The sequence below is a fragment of the Botryllus schlosseri genome, chromosome 2, assembly GCF_051294905.1.
Source record: "Botryllus schlosseri isolate E-star chromosome 2, Bs_hap1, whole genome shotgun sequence".
Classification (NCBI taxonomy): Eukaryota; Metazoa; Chordata; class Ascidiacea; order Stolidobranchia; family Styelidae; genus Botryllus; species Botryllus schlosseri.
The window spans coordinates 23196166-23219032 of record NC_137237.1 but is presented as its reverse complement, the minus strand read 5'-3'; the positions used below and the strand labels follow the sequence as shown (position 1 = coordinate 23219032).

General features: G+C 41.0%; 1 protein-coding gene and 1 long non-coding RNA gene across 2 annotated transcripts in view; one reads left to right on the top strand and one right to left on the bottom strand.

The window, feature by feature from the left end:
- LOC145434224 (uncharacterized) overlaps positions 1–22867 on the top strand; it is a 239063-nt gene that overhangs the window by 63654 nt on the left and 152542 nt on the right. The gene's annotated exons all lie outside the window — the stretch shown is intronic.
- Positions 17627–19157, bottom strand: LOC145434199 (uncharacterized). The gene is made up of 2 exons (XR_013913292.1): positions 18687–19157; positions 17627–18594 (listed from the first exon to the last, which is right to left on the bottom strand). It is a non-coding gene; the product is annotated as an uncharacterized LOC145434199 (long non-coding RNA).

Below are 22867 nucleotides of genomic sequence, written 5' to 3'. Positions count from 1 at the left end.
TGCAAGAAGTGTGCCAGAACGATCGGCAGCGAGAAAACCTTGGCCGAAAAGGACTGCCCTTATGCTGACCGAAAACTTCGTTATTTATACAAAATACATGTAGGTTTAATTGTCCATTGACGCCTAAATGACTGGCGCCTAAATGTTCCTGTCTTGGCAATCTGAACCTCACAAGACAAATACCACCCCACAGGGAAAAATTATAGGCCAGTGAAGAAATACCAATTTGACATCGTGTGATCTTTTAGTTTAGTAAGTTTGGGCGATTCTATATTTCTTGATATAGCAGACAGGAGGTCACGAAATAATATCATGTAACGAAGTCATACTAACGGGTCCGCCCGCCCGAAGATGTTTAGCTAATTATTATTTACGGGCTCTACAGTTTCAAAGACCACTCACTCAGCTCTACCGGTAAATCTGATTACGTGAGCAGAGAGGACAAGAAATTGATAGCAATTTATATGCAATTCCCGATCTTATTGACCGATTTTATCATGAATTATCGAAAATTTTCGCGCTTGGAGTTGGCTCACTGAACAGTACAACTATAATTTCGTGACAAAAGCGAACAACGTGATGGAGGGTCGGTTTATCGCCCTATGGGAGCCCAAGGCTCAAGTTTCTTTACGGGCCTGACGAAGTGCTGTTTCGTTCCTGCCAACGGGTATACAACACACCCGAAGATGTTGAATTATTATTGAGGGGTCCTACCTGTTCAAAAACACCTCACTCAACTCTACCGGCAAATCAAATGATTACGTGAGCAGAGAGAGGATAAAAATTGTTAGCAATATATAAGCAATTACCGATCATATTGCCCGATTCAGTCATGAATTATAGAAATTTCTCGCGCTTGTTGCGTTTAGGCGATAAGAGCTGTTCGACTGACTAAACGGACACTCAAGGTAGATGATAAGTAGGTGTAAAGAGCGTATAGCCGATGGATCGGTTTGTCATCCTATGGGGGGGGGGGAGGCAGGATCAACGTTTTGGGAGGGGGGCTGACGAAGTGCTGTTACGGCCCTGATTCCAGGACATAGTCGTAATGAACTAACTGGACGCGAAAGACCTGTGTTAAACTGTGCATGTCCATTTCTGGCGAACTCCGGACTTATCAACTTTTTCATATCGTCTTGCTATACGCACCGAAACGCTACACGTCAGGAATACTCACTGGAAGCGATCATGATCGCGCCAAGCGCGAACGTTTTTTTCTTTTCGAATGAATTTCGTCATTAATATTCGTAGTTTCACATATTACTGTTAAATATTCATCCTTACTCAGCCAATGCGATCAGATTCATCGGTAAAGTTGATGAGGGAGTGTTTTCGAAAATTTAGGGCAAGTTATAAATGATGATGCATCTTCGGGTGGCTCACTTGTTATATAGTCACTTTGATGGGTGATGTTATTTCTTGACCTCCCATCAGGATTGTCGGTATAGTGAAAATATATTGGAATCTCCCAACCGTACCAGAAACAAATTTCTTTCGTAAGGATCGCACGATTCCAAGTTGGTAATTTTATATGGGATGCATCATTTTCCTCCGCAGTTCGCATCTGTAGTGTGGGGCTCAGATTGCAAAGGGCGCTATACGACTATATAAAAAATCGATAATGAAGTCGCATTGAATCGTGCATAGCGCGAAGAAAATTTCAAGATTAATAAAAATATATCAAAAATTCGGGAGTCTATCCGTAAATTCTATTTTCATGTCGACGGCCGCCAACAAATACTAATTGAATAAGTGTCTATACGGCCGCACAAATTTCCTTTTACGGCGGCAGGGTGGCCACCCCTGCACTAGAGAGTGACATTTTGAGGGTTTTATTCGTAATGGAATATGTTTGTGATGGTATTCATGTTGTGTGATTCTACGTTAGTGTCTGCTGAGTCGAGATAAAATTGACTTGCCCGGATAGACATAGGCTAATTTCACGCCGAAGGCCGTGGATTAACCGACCGCGGCAACTCGAATAATATTCTTCTCTTCGACAATATCTAGAGATGGAGCGGTTTGGAGTAGGACCAGGCACCTTGTCGAGCTATCTTGCTCAAATCCCACTACTACCAGACGTAGCCTACTACGAGTACAAGGCGCCGCACGAAAACACGTGACAGCAGCGATACCTGGCCAAGTGGCCATCCACAAAACTAATAAATCGAAAACGAATGATTGCACGAATTGCGCGGTTTAGCGAGTCAGGTCTTACTTGACGAGTCGCTCGTATGTCCTCACTGGAGACAGCGTGATTTTTAAGTCAAATAGAACATGTTTCCGAGCCTAATCTTACCTCACGAAGTTCTGCAGCAGTTTAAAATTTGACGTTATATTTATTTTACCAATGGACAAGCCTTCAACATCTTGCATCTTAAAATTTAGGTATAAAATCCTAATATTCCTCGCGGGCCGGCAGAAAAGTCGTCGCGGACCGGCACCGGTCCCCGGACCGACGGTTGAGAACCACTGCTATAGACTATTATATATATCCATTGTAGAATTTTGTTAAGCCAAAGTATTAGCTGGTGTCTGGATACAGTCGCATCATATATATCATTAGATCATTGAATAAATTATTGCTGTAACAGCACTTTGTCAGGTCCTCCGAAACTCTCTTCTCGGGTCCCACATATTGTGGTCAATCCACCACCTGGGAAGCCCCCAGGTCTGCCTTTCTCGTACCCGTTCCTACACACGATAACACGCATAAGCTATAATAGACCCTGGCGAATCCCTGACCTATAATTCAGAATTCAGTAATGTTTGGAAGCATATCCTAGTTCTCAACATATTTTACAACAAAATTATATATTTCGCATTGGTCTTGTACATAATGATTGTAATATCATAGCACTAATGCCACAACAAGTCATTACCTCATTGAATGGTCTTAGGGTAGAGTGGGGCAGCGCGCCTACCCTAAGCGGGAAACGTCATAATATCCACCAAACTGGTCGAAACGGGTTGAATTTCGGAATTTGCGCGCGAGATGTCGTCCCCACTCTACCACGATCGTATAAACAGTCCAAGTATCAATTATCATATGTAGGATTATCATTCATCTATGTCCACCAATTTGACATTTTGTTACATGGGTGGGGCAAAACGCCTCCAATGGCTTTTACCTCGTTATACCCTACCAAATATAGCATGCCACTCAGTAACCGATAAATATATAATCCCTATATACATGCTTCTCCGCCTCATCATGGCGTACCGGATCTTTTAAAAACAAATTTCATCCAGAAATGCCAACTGATTGCGAAAGTCAAAAAACAATTGGGAAGTTCTTGAGATATATCTTTAGTCGGAGGGATAGCCTATATTCCACAGCTGAATAGCAATTTTAATAGGAATGGCGTTCTCCGAGAAAGCATCCTTGAAGAACCCATAAACGACTACTCAGTCCACATTTAGTGGAATAAAGGGGTGGGGTGGGCGTTTTAGCCTCGAGGTCGCCATTGTTCGTGGATCAGTTACCAGGTGGTTATTCTGTAAATTCACCTTCGGACTGTGGCTTAAATCCAACTACGCGTAGTGAAAGCATAAATAGAAGCGGAAAAGTCTATGTAACATCCGTTAAATATGACATTTCGATTGATTGTAAAAGGCTATCTTTTGGTAAGAATATGTGTAAAAGTAATAAAAATCTCATAAAGAATGGAGATATCCACCAATGCAACATTATAGTTTCCAATTGCCGTAGTGTAACTTGCTTTACTTGATTTATGCAAGTAAGATAAAGTTACATCCAGCGCCCGAGATACTCTCGAACACCGCTATCACGTGCGAGCAGCAAATTTCTGCAATTTAAACAACATACAGCCAAAGGTGGTTAACGTAACGTAATTGGTATTCAGAAGTAACCCTATAAATATGTATACTGTTACCTCGAAGTGGAACAGGGTTGCATTTAAAACAAACGTTGTTTTAAAACACTTTATTTAAAACATGTTTTAAACAGTGTTTTGAACAAGGGCCTTTTTGAAAAAACAAAATTGTTTTTTTTAAGCTGTAAAATTATGCCATAATTGTTTAAATACTTTCCAAAAAACATGTTGTATGAGCCTATACGGACAATTACCACCCGATATAGCCGACGTATATCGATATGGGGTGCTGGTTGGGACCTTCAAAATAGTCGGTTCAACATTAATGGTACAGATATTTCGTCAGAGGAGCTATATTTTCAATCGTCAATGTAAATCCACTACGACGTCACAATTGAATATTCGTGACGTCATGGCTATAAAAAAAGATAAAAAAAACAATAAAAAACATGTTTTAAATTAGGGCCTTGTTTTAAGCATGTTTGTTTTAAATTGATTTTTGTTTGAAATGCAACCCTAAGTGGAAGTAATGTAAAAACATATCCGCTTGAATGAGTAGTACATGTAGGCAAAACCTATTTCAGTACTGCGATGAGTAGAAGTAGGCTACTTATAGTGACTGACTACCTCCGGTATATTCATATGGTGACTGCATACAATGATCTTATGCAGCATAGGTCTAAGTAGTTTTGAGGGTCGTTGCGGTTCACATTTGCCTTCCAATGAGGAGAATACATTCGGCAACTTATGCAATCCAATTCTGAGATCAGATGGTGAGTTTGTGCGCCGAAACGGATGCGGTATGCATAATTTCACAGCTATCCTCTTCAAATGACCACGTTGGCCGAATAGTGCTGGTAATTTACTTGTAGAGTAGCGTCAGACTCATCCATGACAGTGAAATGAGGTTTGAAAGTATTGGACGGAGGAAGTAATTCAGTTTATTTTCGTCCACACTATCGATGAGCTTTGACGGTCTAGATGAGAAGGAATAGTTTGGTCATATATGCAATCAAGTCTGCACCACTATGTCTCCTCTCCACAATATTCCGGACTGCTGAGCGCTTGGTAAGAAAGTAATTCCCTTTTACGCTCTACCATTACGCTATGTCATCGGCTGCACATCTGTAATTTGGTGGTTTGCGGTTCGAATGTCGCACCGTTGTGAAACAATGCGCTACCGGTAATGATTTCGCGAGCCGACGGTGTAGTGTAGATCAACGGTTTTCAAGCGGGATCCGCGGACCCCTGGTGGTCCGCGAAGCATTTTCAGCGGTCCACGAAACCTCCAAATTTGCAAAATGGTTGATAATCTGTTTTTTTTTCTTCATTTTTTAAATTGAGAAAATCACTAGGCAGCTTCGCTTCATTACTGACATCAAGAGAATGGCAGTCTGAGATTAAATATATCCTATACTGCACAAACTCATTTTAATTGCCAAATTGCCTACTTATGCAACCACATTTCCGTTTAGAGATGTTTTGTTGCGGTTCGTGAAAAAAGTCGGAGTCATCTGTCTGGGTGAATTAAAAATATATGCAAAAATCCATTTTCTCCTGTGATATACATCACCACTATTCCAGAATAACTTCAGGATGTGCTGCTTGACAAAAAGGAATATAGGCTGGTCGTTATATGTTCTTCAAATAGTCTGCTTCTCAATTTTGTCGCATATATATGTTGCGATCCTACCGATAGGTTTTGTCGGAAACCGTTTCTTGTTATTAATACATTCGCCACCACCTATCTTTGCAATAATAAAAGTCCACCCAATTTCTACATAAATAATATGATGTTATGTTCAATAAACGTCATTTTGTTGCTTTTTATCACTAGACTGCAGTTAGTATTTGCACAAGACAGATGACGGCTACACGATGTAGTTAAATTTAAACTAACACTTTTGTGTGTATAGGGGGGTCCGCGGAGGTCCGTGACGGTCCAAAACGGGTCGGCGCGCGAAGGCAAAAAGGTTGAGAATCACTGGTGTAGAATGAATTGAGAAGTTGCGAGGGCGAACATCCAGTACACAGCATATACCAGCATACCTTGCTGATGATGAACCTGTTTTGCATGTAATCGCAATCAATATCGACCAAACGGCTACAAGTATTTTCCATTCCTGCCATCAAATTGGAAAAAAGAACCCAGTACAGTAACTTTGAAATAATTCTGCGTGAGAATAATAATATAATAATAATAATATAATATCGTTGGGTTATATTTTTCATCTGAACAAGTCACACACAATGTACAATGCGATAAGAATGTCGATAAGAAGCAAAGTAACAAGTTCCCAATTGAATAAGTTACCCTTTTGGGTTTGTAAGTGCGAAGATATGAATCTAAAGGGGTTAGTGCTTTACCAATCATGGACCTCACCGCACATCACTGGTGTAGTTACACAGTTTGATGTGTTTTGCCTTTCCACTTGCGTGCACTTTATGCAACATTATTCTAAGGGTGCGTCATGCATGCAGATTTGCAGAAACACCGAAAAGGTACACAGATAAAAAGTTGAATGTAAAATTGATTGATTACGATAGAAAAGCTGGTAGATGCTCGACTCTTCCTAGCCCACAAAAAGTGGAAAAGGATCAATTCGGGAAGCTTTGCTTCACATTGCACCAATTGTATTTATTTATGAATTATTGCAAGTCCGTAGCAACCCGTCGTTGAAGTAAATCCTCAAACTACTTTTCACTTTCCAATATTAAGTAGGTAAAAATTCTTATTTCAGCATCAAAAACTGTTAAAGCAGATGTAGTACACAAACAAAACTACTTGAGCAATATACTAGGTAGAGATTGATAAGGGGGGCATGGTTCAAAATAGTTTGGAAACTATACTGGGGGCCGATTCGCGACCCTCGCGGAAATTTCGGCAATAAATATCGCTCCGGATGAAAGTAATAACTATTTTTTCTTATCAGTCATTAGGACTCGCATCAATTGGCCGGCCCATGTTGTGGCCAGTTGGCCAAACAGCTTGGCCACCCGTGGACTGAATCACTTCGTTTGCGGTCAATACTTATTTGACATAGCAATGGAGGCTGGCTCAGTACCTGTCGAAGCAATCGTGGACTGGTAGCTGTCACTGGTAGCACCAATGTGTCGAGAACACGTATTGTTACAGCTTTTCAGTGGACACCGATTCTGATGACTCGGAAATTTCGCTTCACATTACGAGTCCCTCCACGTCTAATGGAACGCCAAATCTGACTCACGTTGAGTAGGGGGTTCCCACGTCCTCTTTTTGACTTTTTTGAAAGTGTCCTCGGAGAACGCCCAAATGTCCTCTTTTTAGATATTTTGTCCTCTTTTTTGAGAATTTTGGTTAAATATAGGGAAAAATTCGACTGAGATACAGTAAATCAGCACTGAAGTAACGCTCCAGTGGTGAAAAAGCGTAATTCATGGTTCTAGCAGGAAAGTTGACCTTTTTTTTAGTCAACCAATTGATAATGTGGAAGAAAAACTGTATTTATTTTGGCAGCTGAGACAGAATGTCGACCTCTTTTTTAGTCAACCGACCACGAAGTGCAAAAAATTTATCATTTTAGCTGGATTTTCCTCCGGTATGGCAGGTCTGAAAATTTTGAAAAAGTGTCCGCTTTTCAGATTTCCAAAATATGGTAACCCTAACGTTGAGTCATGTGAAAAAGTTGACACGAGTCGTTCAAGCAAAGACTCAGAGGGTAGTTTTGAATTCCAGCTCTGTAGCCTATATCAATTCGCATTCCCCTACGAAGTATCATCCATGAAGGTTCAAGTTCTCTTTCCCCAGAATACGAAAATCATAAATCTTGTCCGACAATGTCATTTTAAGTTGCTTATTTTATCGAAACAGACTGTACACGAGCATCGCGTAGTTTGTTGTCTGAGAAATCCATAATAGCCTACGCCCTACATGCAGGTAAAATATACATATAGAATACGTTATTATTATTATATTATATATTATATATATATAATATATATATTATATTGTTATATTATCGAAATCCTGTTATATTATCGTAATTGAATCGCTCAGATTGTGAACTTGCAAGACCAACCAAAAATATAATTAGTCTGGCCGCGACACTTGGGATATTGATGACTAAAATATCAGTTCCGACTTCCGACGCATTGGCATATCCAGGGTCCAGTCACATTTTTAGTAAATCGTCGTACATTACAATAAACTAAAAGAATAGTAAAATTTTTCTTCACGCTTCGCGTGTTTAATTGTCACACGATTTCTTGCTTTGTAGCCTACCCCCTCCTGAAAACGAAAAAACGCCTGATTTAGCAGATTGAGTCTAACTATATTCGCAATTACGAGAGAAAGTCTTTTCGCGTTTGCGCTCGCAGAAAGATCGTCGACGATGAAATGTAGGCAAAAAATGATTGTCGTATATTAGCGGAAATCTTCGATATCGTTATGTCCAGATGCCGAATAGCTCTGTCCTTGCAAACTGAGCCCAGCGGGCGGTATACAGTCGACCCGGAATATACTCAAGTAATAATAATATTAACTTTGAAATTTTTAAGCGCCATGCGCGGCTAGTGGGCAGCGCACTCGTTCGTCAATTTCATGTGGCTCTTTAGCCGAAAAGGCTGGTCACCACTGGTCTATATAGATTACTAATTTACGCGTCGGTTAGTTATCTATAGTAATCTAGAGTCTGTCAACCGTCAGTAACATCGGATGCAGCAATGAAGACATTGGTGCCGCCGGGTGGGCCTGTGACGTCATAATGAATACTTGTCAATTGTCGATAACATCATAGTTGCACTAGAACGCACTTTACTCCATGCCATTGCTGTGTACAGTATGAAAATTCTGATGCGGCGTTTTAACATTGGCACTGTACTCGTTAACATTAAGCCATACAGCTCAATTCAATCTTTAAACAAGCGATCATTATTCAACTGTAACTGTAGTAAGAGCAATATGGGCGAACCTCACGACCTGATCAATAAAAATTCGATTAGTACCAAATGGCCAATGGTTTGACGTTCGATATTGGTGCACTCGTTACCAGTCCATCCGGTGTCGATCAAGTTTATCGGAATATAATATTTCCCGTTGAAACGAATCGAATAATCAAATTAAACACTGTGCCATGCACATTGCGCCATGCCCATAACGAATTAAACTATGCAGAATGCACATTGCACATTTACAAGTCACAGTGCGCGATAATCCGGGAATACTAGAGTATCAAGCAGACATCAAGAATGAATTTACGAAACAGATGATTACAAATTGGAAATTGCGTATCAAATCAGTAATTTGTCTCCAACATAAAATACCACGGAGTATAGACATCGCATTGAGTAGGTCGCACCGCAACAATTGTTCGCTGAGTGTAACGGCGTTTTGGGCTACTCTTCTGCCATCTCCTATTCACGCTCGAAAATCCTTACTGGAGTGAATAACGATCATGCGCAGTCATGAACTCCAATTCGCATGCATAATTGTATACTCAATAACACTGTCCAATTTCGCGGCCCGATTTAAGAACGAGTATTTGCTCATCCGATTCATGGCAACGATGAGATGGAATTTCTCGGCTCGTGCTCGTCATATCGACATGTGCAACGAAGTTATGTTTTTATCCTTTCCCAAATTTCGCGTTATACATAGTAATCATTATTTTCGAACCGTACAATTGGCCAGCAAGGTTGTGCTGATGATGAAATTGCGGGTATGCCGAATACCCACAATATTCACAGGCATATCTAGCATACCGAGGTTCGGCCCTCATGTATGAAAATTGAACATTGAACATATGACTGCTCTGCTGTTAAATCCCCAGGAACATGGTTAGTCGGAAAAGGTAGCGCCAAAGAGAAAAAGATTCCTAATTTCGCAAAGGCCTGCTGTTGAATTATGTGAACTCAGCAGATATGGTTTTTGCATAGCATCTTATGAAATACGTCGGAGCCGGAGCTACCCCTCAAATAACTAGCTCCAGCTCCGGCTCCGGCTCCGACTGACTTTTATGTAGAGCTCCGGCTCCGGCTCCAGCTCCGGTAAAATGTCTGGCTCCGGGGCTCCGGCTCCGGCTCCAAAGCCCTGACCAAGAGGTAGTCCTGACCCGCCTAATCAACACGACTATATCGAAAGTTGTGAATTCGGTACAAAAACATCAACATAGACACCAATATCGTAGTAGCATAACCGATCAGTAAAGAGGCTGTTAGCGAAATATAGAACGGTAGTGTTGTCTCCATAGCAGACCCAATTAACGGGAGGACGAAGTTGCTAAGAGAGACGGCAGTGTACCAGAGCCAGTCAAAGCACTTCTCCTGGACTCAACAGCATCTTCTGCCGGATCATCTTCACTAGTTACATGTCTCAGCTCATCAAAAGCTGGAATGTAAGCGAGTGCGCCGCTCATGGAATATCCAACTGCTAGAAGAAAAATCCTTAAGTCAGTTTGCTCGGGTGTGAACGTTAGAGAGAATATACAACTTACAACCAGTCCGGATGAAATTACAAGTCTACGAAGAGACTTTCTTCTGTTGGTGATGAAACCCGCGAACAGAGCACAAAAGGTGTAGGCCACGCCCACTACGAATAGAAATTGACCGACGCGCGTCGTCGAGAATCCCTTTGCTTTCAAATATACCGTTACCGTAGCGTCCAACACGAACATTGATCCCGTTACAGATACAGCCGCACCAATAACGAGTATAGCTCTTGGATTGGTCACTATGTGCAGAATGGGTGAATTACCATCATCATTGTGACTCATCCTAATTTGCACCGGTTTCAGCGTTAGAAATCCCAGCGCCGAAGAGAGAAGTGCAGCAGCACTAACTACTGCCATCGATACCAGCGTATCGCCAGACCAGTCATAAAGAAACCCACCCAAATACGGGCCTACAAAGGACCCGGCTCCAAGAGCGGCTTGACATATTCCGAATGCGATGGAGATGAAATCCGGAAATTCTTGACATACTGTTGACAGACCGGCAACGCTAAAAGCTGCCTGAAATACGCCGCTCAACGCCCTCAATGATACCCCGACAAGCACTACAGTCCGAATGTCATCAAAGTAACTGATCGACCCAAACGATAGCTGTGTTATTGCGAAGGCAATTTGGCCAAACACAACCAACCTTTTGCTGCCGATTCGAGATTGGTATTTTCCAAGTATCGCTGAAGATATCGCCATGGTAATCATTGGAATTTGGAGAATAATCGTGGACAACACAACCGAGCCACCTTTTGTTATAACGACAGTAGTTAGTATGATCGGTCGTGGTGTGCCATTGTGGCTTATGGGCGCGGCGGTGAGGTGCCTGAAAACTCGTGGTGGTGATGGCACCCTTTTACACCCCCTCTCGGCGGTGAGGTGCCATGTGTTCTTATGGATGCGGTGATGATGGCACCCTTTCGGGTATAGGCTGCGGCGGTGATGTGCCTGAAAACTCGTGTTGGTGACTCGCCTTTTTTGCTATAGGCGGTGGCGGTGATGCGCCATGTATTCTTACGAGATCTGTGGTGATGCGCCATGTGTTCTTATGGGTGCGGTCGTGATTCGTACTTTCAGGCATCTCTCGCGTGGTGTTGAATAGTCACCAACAATAATCGCACAAACGGAAACGTGGCTTGTTGTGAGGATTAAGCAGCGCGACCTATATTTCGAATGACCTGCGCGCTGAATTGTTTCACGACCAACCGCGTGCTACTATCGAATATTACACTAGACTAGTCAGTGCGAAATAGTTTGATCGTAAATTATGATATATGATGTCGTAGTTTAGTCGTGTCAAATGACCGATCGTGTTCTCTTTCCTCGCTATTGATTGCTAGCTGAATAATACTTTCGGCTTATTCGCTGTTTCGCGCCTACAGAATAGTCTGCTGTTCACAGTCGCAACAAGAATCACAAGTATACACATTTACACATTCGTTTATTACTCTGAAATCAAACTCTTCACAAAAACACGTACAATCGTATCATTCACTTTTTTATCATCGCCAAAATTATCCAAGTATTCCTCGGTTGAAAACCCTTGAGCTCTTTTTATCAAGAATGCGATAGCATGATCTCCACACACATCTGAAGTTTTACTCTGTAACTGTTTCCCAGTCACTGAAAATTCATCCGGCTCCAGGAATTCGATTATCTGAGGTTTTAGTGGTCCGAAGCCTAGCGAATCATGAAAATGAGTATCGTCATCTCTGTATATAGACACCCAGTGAGACCCAGGCAAACTCGACTCATCGTAATTAATGGTGATAGCGAATTTTCCGTTAGTTGGTTTCTTTGGTAACTGGTCTACTGGATAAGTTCCTAGATATAGACTTTGTGTGTCAGGGTGGTTATAGAGAATATCATCGATCTCAGACGTATTCATATTTCGACGACTTGTCTTTTTTGATTCAACTGTAGAAGATGTTGAAACTCCTTCAAACATAACAAGGTTACGGAGGTTGGTAAAGGCTTCGATGTAGTCAAAACCAGATGCACAGTTCCTGTTTTATGAAGTTGATAACATCCCAAACTATTATCGGGCGTCAAATCAAACACAAAAAGAGTGTACCCATTGACATAATCTTTGCGTGAAATATTTAAAGGTGCCTCGGATTCCCAGCGACCTGTCTGAGAGAATAGTGTCATATAACCTTCGAGTCCGCCATGTTTATCAAAATCGAAATGAAATTCACGTCCGTTAATTTGACGCCCGTCCACACTTAACGAAAGATTTTGAACATCAAAGTGTTTAAAGTTGAATGGATTTTTGGCTCGAACACCGTTAAATGTCGTGGTCTCGACTAATCCAATTACGATCTTCTTTGGCATGGTGCCGCTAACTAACTCTCTATCAATTTTCGATAAACCCGCGGCGAATGTATGAGTCGACATTTGTAAGCGTATCCAGGGGTACTTGGCAGTATTCTTCTGTAATACAGACTTGTGTGCTAAGCTTACACTTTCAGCGATCTTCATCTGTTTGACATACACCTCCATTTCGAGTAAAACAATTTGTACATCTTCCGCGTCACCGAGCAGACAGAAATTATCTTCGTTACGTGTAAATTTTAATTTCATGTCGACATTATCCAACATACATCTAGACTGTTCAAAAAGACCCATTCGAATTTTTCCGATCAACTCTAACGGAGTGCTGTTTTTTGTAAGGTCTTTTCGTTTAACATATCCAGTATTCGCTGCACCAAGAACATCCATAGATCCAGCGACATCTTTATAAAAACCTTGTCCTTGCACAAAACTCTCCGAGGCGCCGTGAGTATCATTCAACAACCGAGAGATATAAGCTTTGTACGCATGACAATTATCCGAATTTGTGATAACCTCATTTGAAATAGTTACATCGATTTGTTTGAAAAGAGAATCCAACATGTTATTGACCAGGCCCACTTGTGTATCGTTTGCTAAATCAGTTCCATCGCGTTTAGTGAGCTTCAAACGTAATCTCAAGAACGTGTTTTGTAGATCCATATATCGATCCGTCCTTGGTAATTGTACTTCCATGACATTACCTAAACTATGGGGTTTGACGACGACATATTGCGATTCCTCAATACTGGTTTGCGTGTGGGGTATACTAAATATGTTTAATCCGGAGTTATGACATTCTCTGGAACCCGCGTGCATCAACATTGTTCTTAGTCGAATATATCCTGTTGTTTACGACGACGTTTGGATGAAGTGTTCTTTGACTTTGTTTTTTTCCTTTTTATAGCTTTTGGGGTTAAAATTTTATCAATCACTCGACCGCCAGCTTGTTTACTTCTCTTGACAACACTAGACTTGATCGAGTTACCCCGTAATAGATCTCTCGCTATTTCACCTCCAGTCCGTAACAATTGACCACCGGCGTATTTCGCAATAGGTGTCACTAAACGACCGAGTGATTTAAACAAACTCCCGATACCGGAACCGGCTTGAACTCCACCACTAAAATATCCATAACCATCGCCTGTCTGGTTATAATGACGATGGACAGAATGATGATCACACGTGAAAACAACTTTCATAATCGCTTCCTAATGTTAAATGTAGCTTGCAATGAACGACTTATTATATTTATAGGTTCCCCAAACTCATCCCTGAGGTAAAGACATACAGAATCTACGACATCTTTTGAAACAGGGAAATAATACGGATTTGTCGCTACCCAATTATGCGTGACATCACCAGGTGTCAGTGGTATAACTCGTAATATACGCGCTAACGTATCTCCAAGTAAGTGAGGGTGAATAATATCACAATACACAAACAAATATTGCCCAATCGCTGGTTCGGTTAAAGTGAAATCGATCTCCATGAGGGCTAATTCGCAATATCTCGTCGGGATGTTGTTGATGGTGAGTAGTCTGTGTTCAAAATCAGCACCAAGCATAGAGGTGGTTAACGTCACTATTTTCATCGCGCGTGAAGTGTCAATGTAGTCTCTATATCATGTACTAACTGACCGTATTGATCCCGGATGGTGATTTTTATATCGCGGATGTGGTTAATCGACACTGGGAAATAAAACGGTTTTTCATATACAACTTCTTGTCTCATACACGTCTCGTTATTTACTTGGATCACACGAAGCAATTGACTCATGTAATCACCCACCGGATGATGTCGTAGTACATTGATATACACAAAAAGATATCTGAGGTGGGGTTGAGTTGGTTTAGGTTTGATCGACATGACATTACATACTGGTGTCGACACTTGATCAACTACACTGAAATAATTCGTGAATATATCCGTGGGGTGGAGTGTGATACGTTTCGAGTAACGAATTCGGAAAAGTTCATCGTTGATTCTTTCGGTGAAACAGTGTTTGAAACTGTCAGATAATATTCTTCGCGTCAACTCGAGGTTGTTTGCATAATTCCCAAGTGGTGTTAGGTACGCTTCTACTATTCGATCTTTCTCATTATGTAGCTCCCAGAGTGCTTGATCACGATTGATTATAATTCGATCAAGAGATTCACTGACAAAACTCATATCCATCAACGCAAGCTCATTACAAATAATTTCATTCGGTAACACCACCGAGAATTCACCTTGGGTGCCAGACAACGTGATGTAACTCATATTGAATCAACAGCTCTACGACGGAAGCGTAGGGTTACTGTCACTGGTGCTTTTCGAAATTTAATAGGGTTGCCAGCTGCATCACGTAGATAAATTCGTATCGTTCTAAAATTGTTTCTCGCTAAAGCAAAGAAGTATGGTTTTGGGAATATGTTGATTTGGTTTTCATTCGGTTTAGCGGTTACAGTAACCACCCGTAAAAGTTGTTGCAGCTTGTTACCATGTGGTCTTGGTTGTATCAGATCGCAATACACATAAACCTTATCAATCCGTTCCAACTTTATCGCAGGTGTAAATATAAATTCTACCACTCCGCGGCGGCGAGATACAACGCGTCTAAATGTTATTATGTCCAACACAGAACCAAGCGGTGTCAGTCCGTAAGGTTCGGGTGAATCATGTGTGGTACGGGGTATGTGTTTGGCGCTAGAGTCTGAGGTGTCGGTATTTATGGATGCAGCTCGCTTGTGTCTTTTTTTACTCGTGACTAATCTTCTGAATGTGACTCTAAAGTCTCCGAATCCTTGTAAAATGAAAATGTCCCCCATGTAATATTTCTCGTACGATTCTAACATTTCACCGATGCTGTAATACGAGCCTTCGGGAATATAATACCGTTCGGTGTATCCATTTGCATCGACAAATCCAAAACCTATACTTTTCGCTGTCACTTCAATTCGCGGTTGAAAATCATTGGGGAAGGTTAGCTCACATAATCCCAGCTCATGGCGACTCATTTCTAATTCTTTGTAAAGTTCCGTTTGAAAATCTGTGCTAGTATTCGGAAATTTATCCAAACTCGCATTCGAAGGTAGAGTCAACAACATTTTATTGTTTCTTTCAACATATACGATGAGGTGATGGATTCGGTAATAAATACCCAAGTGAAGAAGACAGTAGCGTTAAATATATCTCACGATCCACCCCGACAGAAATTTGATATAATGAAAACACGATTACACACACTAACATACAAATCTGTACAATAAACACAATCTGGTTTTTCAGACTGTTCGAGACTTGACCCATGCGAGATGAGACGGAATCAGAATCCATAGTTTGGTTGAACAACATTTTCGGTGTCTATTTATACAAATCCGAGACCCAAGAATTAAATTTAGACGGATAACCCAACCATTTTACAAGATATTGCGTTTTCTTTCCTTTCCTGCGAGTAGACAGGATTTTTTCGATATTGTAAATATTATTATTTTTAGTTATTGGTTGTAACTCTTCACGCTGAAAGCGACCGTCTATAACTTCACCGTGGTAGTCTTTCAATTGATAAGTAGGAGGGTCACCTTTACGACATTGAGATACGAAAAAGATTTCTTCGGTCCAACTCACCAAGGCACTTTTTACAAAATTACCACGTGATTTCGAAATCCTGACGGGTGTGCCTATAGCTAGTTTGGGTTTTTTGGGGGTCATGTCACCGTATAACCTATGGAAAATTTGTTCTTGATTCGAATAATTAACATCCGCTGGAGGACACCCTATAGCAACGTGAAAAGTAGTGTTATACCCCCGGCATATCTCAGACAGGACCTTGACATAATTCAAAGTCTTATTATGCGTGAAATAACGGTATAACACTTGCTTCACAGTACGAATAACACGCTCGCATATCGACGCTTTCAGTTCACTATTTGTATGAAAATGTCGCACATTGTTCTCTTGTAAGAAAGTCTGAAACGCCCGATTAGTAAATTCAGAACCTTGATCACTTTGAATAACATGAGGTATACGATCCTTAAATATTTCCTTGAATCCGCGAATAATACCTTGCGAGGTTTTGTTCTTGAGTGGATACAGATATAAAAATCGGCTGAAACAATCGATCGTCACCAACACATATTTAAAATTGTCGTTTTCTTTTGAAAGGTTTTGCATATGCATGAGATCGGTTTGATACTGAACACCAAGACCGGACGTAATCACTCTAGGTCTCTTAAATTTCTTTCGATAGGGAAAATGTTTTGTGTACGCGTCCTTGCTCGAAAGAAACTCCTTGACTTTGGCTCTATTCCGCCCTCTAGAGAATACGTATGCACCGCGGTAACTACCAGCTAGCCCTGGCGTGAAATACTTAGTATGGCTCCCATCCGTATCGTCTCGGGGTCTTGGGTGTACGACCACTTTTCGTCGAGGCATGCTGAGTCTTTACTTTGCTTCGTTGGCTACTCGGTGATGGTATAGGAATCCTTGATGGTTCACCCTTGATCAGGCGTCGCAGTGCATCCAACTCACTAGCCGAAAATAGATTCCTTTGTTCTGATATATCGATTTTCATCGGTTGATTCAATGTGTCGTGTTTTGTTTGATAACGATTTAGTGCGTCGTTATATAAGGCTAATTTTCGTTCTTGGGGTATGTTCATCTGTAATATATCGCTCATACATTTGTCGATATCCAAATTCAATTTCTGAACGTCGGCTCCGTTGATCGGGCTCGGATTTATGAAGATTTTTTTGAAAGAAGTCATTTTTTGAAAAGATTACCAAGTAAACCAGTGACGACGGGTAGGATGCTTGATAATAGAGTCATAAACATACCCCCATTCTGATTAAACATACGTTTTTTATGTCGAATAGGGATGTCTTTCCTGACAAGTCGACGTAAACTACATTTATGAGCTGATAGTCGCTTTCTTTTATACTTTGAAAGAGGGATGTTACCGTTTAAAACGTTCTTTGTACAATCACATATACACTCGATCAACTCTTTGCTGGCACCCGATATAATTTGCTTGCGTATCTCGGGTTTACTTTTATGTAGAAACTCTAGTGTGGGTATATGCCGCCGTGTCCGAGCTGGTACCTTCGTCATTTTGAGTTTAAAGTCGTCTCTGTGCTTGGCTATTTATACCAGTGGGCTATAAACCACCATGGTTTCACCAGGAAATATATTGGTCATAACTCGTCGATTTTCAGGTGCTTCTTGCGTGAGATCGAGGAATAAATAACTATGAGGTTGTCTAGCAGCGTCACGATAAGCCTCTGTTAAAAATCTAGAGTTTGGGTACATTTGTCGACCAAGAAAACTGATCTGCTGTTGGTCGCGCGGATTCTTGAAAATCACCATATACGAGCTTGAAAGACTCAAGTCACGTGCTCCTTTACCCTTGTGGTACAGGTTCTGCGTGATATAGCAAATTGATTTGGCTGAATGATGAGAAAATCTTGTAAAGTAGTCTGCAATTTTCGCCGTCTCAGTCATGAAATCATCCACTATAATCAAGGTGTCTTCAGAGCAAACCTTCAACTCTTCTAAAATATCTAGACCGGCGTGGAATTCTACATTATGCATCGTCTTGAAAACCTCCTGATAATTATTGTAACAATATACGACCCTGGATACACTTGGTTTAATCATTGATGTGGCATGCCTAATCAGCTTTGCAACAAAAGTAGTCTTCCCACTTCTTGAAGGACCACTCACAATACACGCGAATGGGTGGATCAATTCCATCTTTTGTTGTTTATTGAAACTCGATAAAGTGCATTTGTTTATATATCAACAAGGTTGGGAATATCCACTGTTGTAGTCATCTTGTTCTAGTGGAATATATAAACCCAGTAGAGTTCGATTCAACAATTTTCCCCGGGTTATGAAATCTTCATCTGTTCCTCATCGTCAGTGGAAGTTGTAGTGTTACGAACGCTTCAGGTCATCAAGCAGCTGATCCCAATCTGCAAAATAATAAATCACACAAGAGGATTCATAATACGTTCATAGCGCTTTAAAAGCTAACAGTGTTTCTATAACAAACTATAGACCTCACCACGGAGCACAAGTTCTAGTTGTCTGCTTTGTACCAACCGGGTATCTTCAGTGTTGCGAGTTGTTTGGTAGAACCAAGAATCATCAACTGTGGTAATTCCCACTCCAAGGTAATCATCTCTACATGTAAACTTTTTAAATATAATGACATGATAGACTTTAGATAGGTAATAGTGTTATCGATCTGGAAAACAAATGATACATGAACACACAATACAAATAAATCACATCAAACACGCAGTATATACAAATAAATTAAAGTCGCACAAAATATATACAAGTACACCACAATAACATTCAATGCCGTGATTAATTTTTTCTTGGATCGCTGTGAAAGTGATTGAGACCATTGAAAGATGCATTGGCGTCGTATCTCACTTCCATCAAACCAGGTTGATGAAGATAATGAGCATACGTATCTTTACAGCATTGTCTCGAACGGTCAAAAGAAGCCGGGTCAGTCAAGAATTCGTTTCGATGGTCATCGCAAAATAACGCGGAAACCAATTCTCGTAATCGCAGTAAAATTCATGCCTTTTCTCGGGGATGAGAATGTCATCGAGTGGTGCTGAATGTGCGATGAAAAACGAGTTGATATCCACCGAAAGTAGCATGAAGCAGTCGGCGCGAAAATATTTACATAAACAGTCATAAAAAACCGACAACATCCGTAATTTGACATTATTATACATCCAGAACGACACTTGAATGCAGTTATCTTGCTCGATCTTTTGAGGGTGCTTCGTTATTTCAAATAGATCTGTGTTTAATTGTTCACACTTGACGAAAAAGCGATCCTCCACATTTGCGTTCAATTCACTTTTATCACAGAACGTGGTTTGTTCGAGTTTACGCGGATTCATTAACTCGCGATCATAACAAGAATTCGCAGCGAGTTTTTGCGTTAGCCCAATAATCTCCATGTTAGGATCGCGATCCCCAGCACGTCGACAGTCTGAGACATTTTTCGCAAAGTTGTCAAAACATGTCTTTTTTGCGAATTCGACAGCCTCATGAATTTTTGATACCACCAACCCGTGATCTACATACCATTTGATCAAGTCGGAGGTTAGCAAGATTTTCTTACCGCAGTACGACGCAACCAACATGTCAGTGGGTTTACTGGGTGATTTCCGATCTACAGCAAGCTGATTCATGTCACTTTTCACGGTATCGCGAGACACTGTGGTATTTTTGAATATCGGGCGGAGTTCAACGAATCGCTTTTTCGAGTGTGGTCGAGTACAAATATCAACCAGCAAACAACCAAAGAAAGTACCATTCATCACCATCTCCATCAATTTCTGTGGGGTGACAGACTTGGCACGAGTCAGTTGTGGTTGAATACCATCGAGATATCGCACAATATGAGGATTTCTCTTCTTCTCAATATTCCACTCGCATTCCCATTTACATACAACCTGATAATTGAGACTTTCGTAATAATCATGAATGCGTTTAGCTCGCTCTCGACGTACTGGGTCACCACATCCGAATCTGCAATCGTGGGCGTGAAAATCGCATCTAAGGAACAATAAGATTATCCCTTGTCCGGCCGAATTACGATAAAACCCATCAGGTCGATAATTGCGCACGCCCACATGAATTTCAGGTCCGTTAAAAGCGTGGTGAACATGCACCTTGTGAACATGAGAATACCAATTCATCCACTGGGTTACAGTCTCTGAGCATTTCGGCGCGGTCTTGACAGGTTTGAATTTAGTACACTCGGCGTTGATTGGTTGCCAACGTACCGCAAATCCGGTTGGACTTGGTCGACTTAAAGCATACAGATAGAGCGAGTCGCTGGTCAAACTTGTTATATGTTGCGCAATCTGTGCATTTTCCTTATAGAAATGTTCTTTTATTCGAGTTACACCTGGTTTTGGGTGTCGATGGAAAATGATCGATGGTCCACCCACTAAATTATCCCCGAATAGCGAAAACAGATCTTTATGTTTGTCGTTGAACATTGCGAAATCCCGCGGGATGCTGTTAAAAAGATGTCTCGATACAACCCCGAGCAGGCAGACCGCATCCTTGAATATATCAACATTGAATTGACTTTTGAAAGATTGGAATTGTTTTTCTAACCCCTCAATGAAGTAATGAGTATCGTTCACGTTGCACCATTTGAGATAATCACGTAAAGTGGTCATTTTGTTGTCGTTCCAAACCTTCAAACAACTTTCATATTCTGATGTTGATATATTGCAACCTTTTAGCGGGTCGTAAAACTCGTCGTGGCTTGGTAGACTCGAGTTATTCAACTTTTCCAAACTAGTCAGAAACTGGTACGGGAAGTGAGCTTTAGTGGTGCTACATTCGATGACTTCCAAATAAGCATCGTACGAGAATCCGGGTGCCAAGTAATTTACAATATCCAAAAATTTGAGTCTGTTGGTCATCATTGAGAGAAATTTGTTACCGCGTTTCAATACACTCAGATTTTCATCAACTAGAAAACCAAACAAGTATGCTTTGAGCCAGTTCAAGTCATACCGACCGCCATTGAATGATAACACAGGAATTTGACGTAAATAACTCATAAACTCCACTTGCAAACGTTCGAGGTGTATTAGGTGTTTTGAAGGATCGAGCGCTTTCATTTCGGTAATTTTTGATTTGAGCATGTCCAAGTAGGGTCGATATTCCGTGAGTGACAGTCTGAATGATTCACTTTGAATATCGTGAAAATGGTCAATCATTTGTGAGCACAAATCGTTTGTATCACCGCTCGAGATAATTACATGGAACTCCGAGTAACCTTCCACATTAGACGATATGCTAACAGAGATGGGAATGTTCTGGTGCTCTCGCAAAGTTTTAGAGGTATCATACAAGCTCTCTATACTGAACGCGATACGGTATTTGAAATAACGAAGCTGGTGGGGAACGAACACCCCTTCTAGATCGAGTTTTTCAAATATGTTCAGAGGAGGTGTATACACGCCACCGGGAAACACTTTAACAGGACCCGTTACACATTTGTGTCTGGTCAATTCATACTGCTCATAAAAAAATCTTTCGCAAACATCACATTGATAGCTCTCCGCGTAACGGGATATATCAGTAATAAGACAGAAATGGCGATCTTCTAAATGTAAGTACACAGGTTTCGCTTCAAACGTACTACGACGGAGCGCGACAGCTTTACCCTCAGTTTTTGTGTACACAAATATGGCCACATTAAACAAGTCCTCGATATCGTCCAGCATATCAAGAGTTACACCAGATTCTACATTGATACCATACACCGAAGTAAATTGTTGAGCCAATGCTTTTGTATCTTTACCTAGTGAGTGACCAATACAGCGAAAAGCACATAGATTGTCATTGTACAGTTTCTTATTTTTTCGACGCAACATCGTCAACACACATTTTGATTTTGTAAGCCATATTGGTAGCTTAATACCAGCACAACCAATCAACATGCCATCGGTAGGATATACATAAAACTGTACATTAGTCAGACAGATCGGTAGTGACTTTGTGTTTGGTCGAGAGTCTTGTAACACATCTAGTGCCGTTTCCAACCTTATAGATGCAACAAATTCATCGAATTTAGCTAGTGTTGAAATCGCCGCTGGTGTTTCTAATACACTATCAACATTCGCCGATGCATGAAAATAGCGAAATCTTAGAGTCTCGACGTGGTACAAAATAAATGCATACGCGAAATTGACTTTGAAACGGGTCGACTCTGAGAAAAATATAGCTTGTATATCGCAGAAAACATCCGCTAACTCCCGACCGATGACCCGAATATTATACACACGCCGACTCTCATTCACTACATACGATTTTATCGCTTGCCAGTTCTGATTTACAACTTCTTGGTGTTCGTCACCGATCTCTGGTGCAGCATTCGGTTCTTCGCGAACACGATTTCGTCTGCGTCGACTCATCTGTAAAATTGATAACACGTGGTCAAATTCAACACTTTGGGACCATTAAACTAGTCTTACTTACAATCTAGTTTCTTCGCCGGTGTCTTCCTGGATTCTTTATGCTTAATAAAACAAACAACACATCATGCTATGTTCGCTAACATAGTGTTATAGCAGATAACTTACCAGTAGACTCGCGCGTTCAACTTAAACCTTGAGCTTGCTCTGTCTGTTCAACAACAAAATCATTACATCATGTTCACTAGTTCGGAACAGTAATAACTCACCGTTT